A 10,106-nucleotide genomic window follows, 5' to 3' on the forward strand; every position below is an offset into this window, starting at 1 on the left:
AATTTTGCTTTCTATGGAAGAATGAACCTCTCATCTCTTTGTTGTCCTCTTATGAGTGGGATTGCAAAACTTGAGTCAACCTAACAATTTGACCTAGACCTAGAGTTGTAGGTGAGTTGAACCGAGTTGAGATTGACACAGCTCGCCTTGGTTCGGCTAGCAGCCAACCTCAGCTCAAGTTTAGTTAAACTCGATTCTCAATCCTAATTGGTCAACTCAGCTTGATTTAATCAGCAGCTCAAGTCATCTCGAGCTGAGTTTTAGCATGTGCGACATTTTCTCAAACACATATTGCATCTTCAATTTTCCCACACTTGGAATGCAAATCAACAAGAGCTCTTTACATAAACAAATCCTTACAAACATTGACTCTTTTCAATACACCATTGAATCTATTTTCCACTTTTTTTAATACCTAGGAAACCCATACATGCCTGCAAAGCACTCCCATAACTAAACTGACTAGCCTTAAAACATGACCGACACATCACCAATAAAAGTTCCAAAGCTTCCCTCAAATACCCATTTTCAAGAATACCTTAATACGAGGGCAGTCTAACAAATAACACTTTGTTGAGGCATTCCATCAAATGCTTGGTGAGTAGCATCAAGTTCACCAATTTTAGCATAGAAAATGATGTATTTAGTGTTTAGATGCAAATTTGAGACAATGATTTTATAGAAGATGGTGATGGAGGATTGCCTCTCTCTCTTTTTTTTTTCTTTCTTTTTTCTGCGCTTAAATTGATGCAAAGTTGCAAAAGGAGAGAATAGAGAGAAGGAGAGAGAGTGGAAGTAAGAGAGAATTTGGAAGTATAAGTGACCGACTCACTGATCCGAGTCGAACATAGTCAATTTGAGTTAGGGTTTGAGCTGAGTTGAATCGAGATTGGGCAAGCTTGAACTCGGTTCAAAAAAATTTCGAGTTCCAAAAACCAACTCAACTCAGCCTAATCTAGTTTCGAACCGAGTTGACCGAGCTAACTTGATTCATGTCCAGCTCTACCTAGGCTCATCCCAAAGAAAGGTTAGGCTTCAGGCCGATCCATTTTCCATGTGATTTGGTTTTAGTTATGTTTTGTTAATTCTGAATTAATTGAGTGGGATTTAGAATTGTTTGATAGACTCCATGGGTTATAAATATTGTTCAAATTTTCCTTTTCACCCAATGCTAACTAACTAACTAACTATATATATATATATATATATTAAAAATAATGTCACTTTAAAACCCTTACATTTAGTTATAATGGTTGTAATTTAGTCAGAATTCAGCTTTAATTTTATAGTAGTTAAGATTTCTAAATAAGTTGTTAATATTTTTATATATTTTACATATTATTTTTTATTTTTAATTTAACTTTTATGTTTTTAATTAAATGAGTTTAACTAATTGAAATTACGCTAACCCATTTATAAATGGATTAACTTGGAGTTGAGATTTTCCACCCATTTAATAATTAAATAGATCCAAATTTGAACCTAACTTAAAAAATAAAAATAAAAAGTTTTTTTTTTTTTTTTACACACTCACACCCACACACACCACATGGGTACTTAAACATGATCTTAGTGTTGAAACTCACGGAATCTAGCACTGAGCCATAATCCAAACTTAACTTGAGTGAACCCCAACTTAACTCATTCCCACCTCTAATCATAATTGAAGCTCTATTGGAAGTAGAGTTGGGCATGGGACGACTCGACTTGGCATACTCAACTCGTTCGACTCGTTAAAACCCGACCCGACTCGACCCGAGCCAAGTGGGTGAGTCTATCCAAACTGAGTAGACTTTGTCCAGTAACTCGACTCGACCCGACCCAAAATCCAACTTGATTTGGGTCGAGTCGGGTTACGTAATAACTCGACTCGACTTGACCTAAAATCCAACTTGTTACTGAGTCGAATCAATTTGAAACCCGACTCGTGTGTGTGTGTGTGTGTGTGTGTGTGTGTGTGTGTAGGGAAAAGGTACTATGCGCTCGACCTCACAAGACCGTCCCATGAGGTCGAGTTGTGTGGGCCCCACTGTGATGTGTTTCGAACATCTACCCCATCAGTCAGATGCACCATTCCATCGTGAGCCTAGATCTCAAAAATCAAGTCAATCCATGACTTGTGTGGGCCACACCACATACAGAAGTGGGGAGGGGCCGTGCAGCATTAAAACATTCATAATCATTTTTTGGGCCGACCGAGATGTGGTTTGCAAATCCAGCCCATCCATTATGTGTGTCCCACTTGGATGAGGGTTCAGACCAAGTTTCAGCAGCATTCAAAACTCAGGTGGGCCCCACCAATGCTTATATATGTTTTTGGCATGTCTTCACATGATTTTAGATGGTATGGCCCACCTGAGTTCCATATGCGGCTGATTTTTTGGATATCCCATAATTTAGAGGGGACCCATCAAATGCACGGTGTTGATGGTCAACATGCATCACGGTGGGGCCCACACAGCTCGACCTCACGGGAGCTTATCATGAGGTCGAGCATATAGTACCTTTTCCCATATATATATATATATATATATATATATATATATATATATATATATATATATATATATATATATATAAAATTCCAGATTTGACATTTTAGATATGAGATGACATGTAGTTGATGGAGAGGTTGTAATTTCGTCGGGTGCACCTAGGTTATGAGTTGTGATTTGAGCCTGCGGATAACTGTTGCACCCAACCCGACTCGGTACTTGTGACCGGGTTGGACTTGATCCGGATTAGTCCAAGCGAGACCTAGACTCAAATCGGGTCAACCATGCTAGACTTGGTACCAAGTCGAGTCGAGTTTGGGTCGGGTCTATTTCAAAACCGAGTCAAGTCGGGTCAGCCTTAACTCGATTTGACTTAACTCGATGCCCAACTTTAATTGGAATACTGGTATCGCATGTAGAATATTGTAGGTATTTTAAAGAAAATATTTAAAAAAAAAAGAAAAAAAAGAAGTAAACTTATGTTGTTGGTTTGCTTTTTCAAAGGCAAAATCTTTGTCCCTTATCGGATAGAACAGGAGAGGAAAATGTGTTTATAAAATATCATCATCATAAGACTCTTGTATAATATGATATATTATACACAAGCTCATATGCATACACACACGCAGGGGGTGTAATCGGTGGGATTTTCGGCCCAAAAACTTTTAACTGAGCGTGTGCATACTTGTGTATACTCGTGTGTAGGGGGGTGATGTTAGCCCCTCGACGGGCCGATTTGAATCTTTTATAAGAGTCTTAATTGTCGTCAAGCAATTTCCATTGTGTGAAATGAGCACATTTCAATGAGCATTGGTTTTGATTTTTATAAAAAGGGATTTTATAGAATAAAAAAACCCAAGACGAAAAAGCTAATCCTGAATTCTTCTTTGAGAAATCAATTTTTGTTGTTTTTATATTTAGGCATTCAAAGGTATAGTGTGGTGGTTTTGGTGTTGGGCTCTCTTCGGCCTATGCATGTTGAAAATACCGATCGTCGAATATTGTATCATTGGGATAGCGCGTCAAGGGCCTCTGCATGAATCGAAATCATCAAAGGGGCGCGAACTATCTCAAAGAGAGCAACGCCATCTGCGCCTCGTCCTAATGGTAGATAATTTTACTTATCAAAAGTCGATTGGTGATCAAGTGTAGGGTTTCAATTCGATTGTTGTTCGTTTATTTCTTATTTTTGTTTTTGTAATTCGTCAACATAAAATTATCCACAGCTACTCAAATTACATAGAGCAAAGATTCACAAACAAGTAAGTCTAAATACCAGTTTTAGGCACCCAAGCTCGGAGGACCCAACATGTTGTACATATAGTTCTTACACAAGGACTTGATACTTAGGTACTTAAAAAAGTATACATGTTGAATTATTATTCCTTCATAGTTTTAGTTGTGACACTTATGGATAGATTCCTAAATGGCACGGGACTAAGCTGGATGTGAAGTCTATAAAGTATATTCTTTTTGGCTATGCAGATGGAACAATGGAGTACAAATTATGGGACCATACTGCCCATAAGTTAATGATTAGTCGAAATGTGGTTTTTAATGAAGATTTGATGCAAAAAAAAAAAAAATCTAAAATTGTCAAGCCCAGAGTCGTGAGAGATAATTAAATTAGAATCTTCCAACAATGTTCAAAATTAATCCGTTGATTCATAAGGTCAAGAAGTTGATGCTATCTTTAAAGATAAAACTGATAAAAGGCATGTAAATGAGATATCGGGTGTTGAAACTTAAAGTGATCAAGGCCAACCAATGAGAGCTACGGAACATTTCATTTTACTTAAGGATTATGTTACGATTGATGCTTGTATGACAGAAGAGTGCGGGCGTTGTTCATATTGAGAGGCATATGATTCTGTAGATGCTAGCCAATGAAGAGCGTCCATGAAGGATGAGATGAAAGCTTTGCATAAAAACAAGACTTGAGAATTGATTGCATCACCTAAAGGGTAGAAAACTATTAGTTTCAGATAAGTTTACAAGTTCAAAAAAGATACCAACGAGAATGTTGAAATATACAAAGCCTGATTAGTAGTAAAATATCATGCTAAAAAATCATGTATTTATTTTAATAAAAATTTCTCTCTAATTATTAGTTTGAGTACTATTTGTATTGCATTGAGTATAGCAGCGGTGCTTGACTTATAGCCTGAAGTAGTTGGATGTAAAAATTGTTTTTCTACACAGAAATATTAATAAAGAAATTTATATGACTCAACCCGAAGGTTTTATTGAATAAAACAAGAAGAATCTAGTTTGTTGGCCGAACAAAGTAATTTATGGTTTAAAGCGGGTGCCAAAGTGTTGGTATAAGTGGTTTGATTCATTCATGTATGAGCTTGGAATTTCAAAGATGTGAGGTAGACTATTATGCCTATGTTCATAGGTATGATAATTGTGACTTTATTATCTTCTTATTATACGTGGATGACATGTTGGTTGCTAGTAGAGATATTATTATAACATTAAAAGTTCATTTAGCTAGGAAATTTGATAAGAATAATTTAGGTATCATTAATCAAATTATTAGGATGACCATACTTATAGATAGGAAGAATAAGAAAGCCCGAATAACCTAGAAGGGTTATGTCGAAAGAGTTCTGCGCCGCTTCAACATGCAGAATTTTAAACTAGTCAGTACTATATTCCCTATTAGTTGTAAGCTGTATTCAGATTGATGCCCTATCATAGTAGTGGAGAAGGCAAATATGTCTTAAGTGTCATATTCATCAGCAATGTGGAGCCTTATGTTTATCATAGTGTGTACCAGATTAGACATTGTGCAAGCAGTGGGAGCAGTTAATAAATGTATGGCAAACCCGAGATAGAGAGAGAGAGAGAGAGAGAGAGAGAGATCATTGGACCGTTGTATAGTGGATCCTTCGTTACTTTAAGGGTACTGATGAGGTGGTTATTTATTATAACAACCAATATTTAGAGTTGGTTGGGTTTGTAAATGTAGATTATGCAGAAGAATGTGATAAAAGAATATCTACCAAATGTTATATTTTATCTTTGACAGACGGTTTGGTTAGTTGGATGTCAGGACTGCAGTCAGTGGCGCGCTTGTCTACTACAGAAGTAGAGCACATGTCAGCTACACAAGCATGCAATAAAGCTATTTGGTTAAAAATGTTGCTAGAAGAATTGAAATTCAAATATAAAATGGTGGTGATTCATTGTGACAGTCGGAGTGCTTACACCTGACTAAAAATCTAGTATTTGATGCTCGGCCAAGCACATTAATGTTCAATATCACTTTGTTGGTGATGCGGTGGAAGATGATTATATTTTATTATAGAAGATTCACATCGATAACAACGTGACATATATGATAATGAAGCCTATTGCAAGGGAGAAATTTGTTTAGTACAAGACTTCTCTTGGGCCTACTATCACCTAGATATTGGTGACATTTGGGCAGTTACTATTTGAAGTGCTTTTCACATTATTAGAGAAGCTAGTCTTTAAGTGATTTTTTTTTTTTAAAAAAACTATGGAACTCAACTGACGTGGTGAGACGACATCTCCCAGCAGGAGACGTCTTCTTCTTTCCTTTCATCTCTTTAATAATCTCTCTCTTGTGTGTGCATGATCTTACGTTCATGCAACCATGTATGGTGAAGCTTACATTTAGGTGGTATTCATCTTCTGGGGTTTTCTCCCGTGTGGGATTCCTTATACGGGTGGAAAAGAGATAAGCCTTGCATTTTTGTTTCTCTTGTTTCTAGTGAAGAAGAAAGCTCCGTGTTGTTGCCCATATAGTAGGCATATTGCTGAATCGCATAAATCCTTATTCCTCTTATCTTTTTATTTTTGTTTGTTCCTTTTGACTTTTGCTTGACCTTTTTTTTTTTTTGGGTGTTTTGGCTTTGTCTACATTGATTATGTGTGGGTGCTTTTCCGCAACATAGATATTCTTAAAGTTCCTCCCTTTGTACAGTAGTACTTGTCAGCTGTGGATATTCATTTGTGAAACCATTTACCTCTTAATAGGACTGAAGTCTACCATTAGAGGAATTATTTCTTAAAATTTTAGTCATCATCATTTCACTCTTCTTTTGAATGAACCAAAATTATTTTACATATTGACTCGGGCTTTGAGTATAATGGTTAGAGTCATGGATTGCTCTCCACATATGTAAGTTCCATTTTCCTTCCTATACCAATGCACATGGTTTGTGGATGATTGCATGCATTCACAAGAATTAGTTTTGCCTCAAAAACGGGCGGGGATACACTATCGTTATAAAAAATGTAACGCCCTGAAATTCAGGGGTCGAGCATAACTCAGCTCTCGAGTTTCAAAACATCACTTATGCAACATATGTAATGATGGAGAGACCGACGATGACCTCGCTGGTTCGGCGAGCCCTCGCCGCCCAACGGGCCAGGCCGGGCGAGCCGACGCATGTGGGGTGTAGTGTGGCCCACTCATCCAGGGTTGCACGATTAAAACTCCTTCTAAACCTTCCTTCCTTCGCAAAGCCACCCTCCAAGCTTCCATTTTCTTAAAATTTCTCTTAAAACCCTACAAAAATCCCTCTCCAAACCCTTTCTTCTTCCATTTTCGTGTATCCCCATCCTATCCATCTCAAAACCCATCTCCATTGTTGTTTTTTCTCTCTTTTCTTTCCATTTGAGCACTCAAATCTTTCCTTTGAGTCTCAAATTCGTGGAAGTCTCACCATTCTTCCCATTTCCCTCTTTTCTCTCATTTTCCATGGCCCTATTCGAGTTTGTTACGACCATATTTTCTATTTTCTCCATTCTCTCTTTCATGGGGAAGAAGAGAGCGCCCATTGATGAAGCCGGGCCTAGCCGCCCAACCCGTGCACAGAGGCCGAGAGGTGCCGCCGCGAGCACGACCGCCACTCGAGAGTTTCAGACAAAGCGGGACCTCGATCCTCAGTCTCCCGTTGGAAGAACCTTGTTGACGGAGCTATCTCATGGAGTTTATGAAGGCCATAAGGTCATTTTTTAAGCTCATGTAGATCCGCGGCTTTTTGGCGAAGTGCAAAGATCCGAGTACTACCTCAAATTCCTTAGAAGTTAAAGGTGGGTTAATTAGCGCTAAAATCAATTGCTTGTGAAATTAGCACCAATTACTTTAAATTTGATCTGCAGCACCCAAAACCTGTAGAATCGTTAGCGCTATGTTACCTTGAAATCTAGGATTCAACGCTAAATCCAGTTGCTTTCGGGAGTACTTGGAAACTTTGTATCGGACCTGGACCGCGCGTCGAAAGTCCGATAGCGATGATCTTAGACAATTATGATCACCTTGTTGGGCTTGACCGTCACCTCAAAAATCAAGTCTAGATGATGTCCTGAGTCGATTTGCTTGAGTCCGGAGTAAAGAGTGTGAGAAAGCGGAGAAATTAAATATGGATTTATGAAATCTGAGTCGTGTCGCCTATTCTACACTAGAAGCTTCAAATCATCTAATCATGTCTTTTAATTTCATATTGTTATGTGGCCCATTAATTTAGGTAGCGGATTAGATGTTACTCTTGTAATGGCTTAGTGGGTGTTACCCTAATCGTGTGGATCCCACCTTGATGTATTTTTTATTTTTTATACCCATATCATCCATCTGTTTTTTCATCTCATTTTAGGATGAGATCCCAAATCAACAATAGAAACAATAATGAATATCCATTGAAAACTTTTTGTGAGCCACAAAAAAATTTAGATAAATCTGATCTTTCTATTTTCCCTTCATCCATTCTTTTTGACATTATCAACAGTTTGGATTGCAAATAAACATTACGAAAGCCTTACAATGTGCCCTTTGAAAATTTTGACCGCGAGGCACTCAATCACCACTGTTTCCAATGGCGTGGTCAATATGAGATTTGGATCCACATAATTTTTGGAACCCCATTTTAAAATGGACTGAATATATGAATGGATGGCGTGGATATACATAAAATTATCAAGGTAGGCCCTACACTAGAGGTAACCCCACTAAGCTGTTAGGTGGGTAACAACTAATCCGCTCCCATTAAATTATCATTAATGTGTGTGTATATTTACTCAGTGAATTATATTGAAAATTTTGATTTTATATATATATAGTTTCATGATAATAAATGAACATAGATATTTTTGACAATAGGCAGTTAAAATTCAGTGCTTTCCCGTGTAAATGCATAAATAATATATATGTGGAGATACATGTACATATGAGATGTATATATTAGATCCACGTGCAAAATAGTTTGATTTTCCATCTGAAATTGAATAGATAAATAAATAAAAACATCCGGCACATCGGACCTCAAGTGAAAGGTCAAGATCGTATCCGACAATTTGGTAGTCGGGTAACGAAATTCTGTGGTCGGGTAACGACAGACTGCAGGGAATTAAACTACGACGTTGCTGCACCTCCTCTGCTATACACGTGGCATCAACCAGGAACCCCGGATTGGCTATTCCCCCTGCCACCAGCCCTGTGGCTGATGGTCGGTGCTCTGTGCGCCCCACCATGATTTATGTGTTTCACCCATTCCGTTAATCCATTTTTAAATATCATTTTAGGGCTTGGTCCCAAAAATGAGAGGGATATAAATCTCAGGTGGACCACACCACGGGAAAAAAATGGTGATTGGACATCCACCATTAAAATCTTCCTAAGGCCCACTGTACTGTTTATTTGACATCCAATCTGTTCATACAGACCCATATGAAGGGGAAAAACAAAGATCAGCTTGATCCAAAACTTTTATGCCCCAAAATGTTTTTAATGGTCGACGTTCATTCAACACTGTTTCCTGTAATGTGGTCCACGTGAGATTGTTATATACCTCATTTTTAGTCTCTTAACATAAAATAATCTATAAAAATATATTGACGGCATGGATGAAACAAATACATCATGGTGGGGCCACAGAGCACCGACCATCAGCCATTGGCTGGGGGCAGGGGAGTAACCAGTTCGTTTCCCTTAGCTGCCTTAGTAGTGGGACCCACTGGAGTTTGGTGGTATGCGAGTGCAGTATTACGTTTTTATTTTTATAAAAATCATGTGGCCTTTGAGCTGCCATCTTTGGAGACGCAATCTAACGTGAGCCGTTACTTTTTTTTCTGGCATCTTTGCACAGTGAACACATGTTTTCAATCCTGACCAGAGAAAACAAGATCATTGGTCTTTTGAGTCCCACCATTGGATCAGATCTTTGATTGTTGTCGAAACCTTTTCGGTTGAATTTAGACCGTTATTTATTTCCTTTATTAACCGTCGATCTTTAGGACACGTACTGAAATGTTAACACCGCTCAATCAAACGATTCTTATCATCATAGCCTATACGTTGTGGGAATTGATAGATCAACGGCCTGGATTACATATCCACGGCCTCAGTTGTTCCAATTGAAAACTGGTGTATACTCTGCAAAGATGCAGCCCCGCCGTATCTTTTGGGCTGCGCGAGCGTCCTTTGCGCAGGCACGCCGACAGAATGACTTTCGATAACTGATCCCTACATGGGACGAATATCCATCAGATCCACACCGTCCATAAGCTGATATATCAAATTTTCACCATGGATCTTAAATTCTGATCAAATAAAATTCTCATATGGGCCACTCCACA

This window comes from Magnolia sinica, chromosome 15 (genome assembly GCF_029962835.1).
Source record: "Magnolia sinica isolate HGM2019 chromosome 15, MsV1, whole genome shotgun sequence".
NCBI classification, from domain to species: Eukaryota; Viridiplantae; Streptophyta; class Magnoliopsida; order Magnoliales; family Magnoliaceae; genus Magnolia; species Magnolia sinica.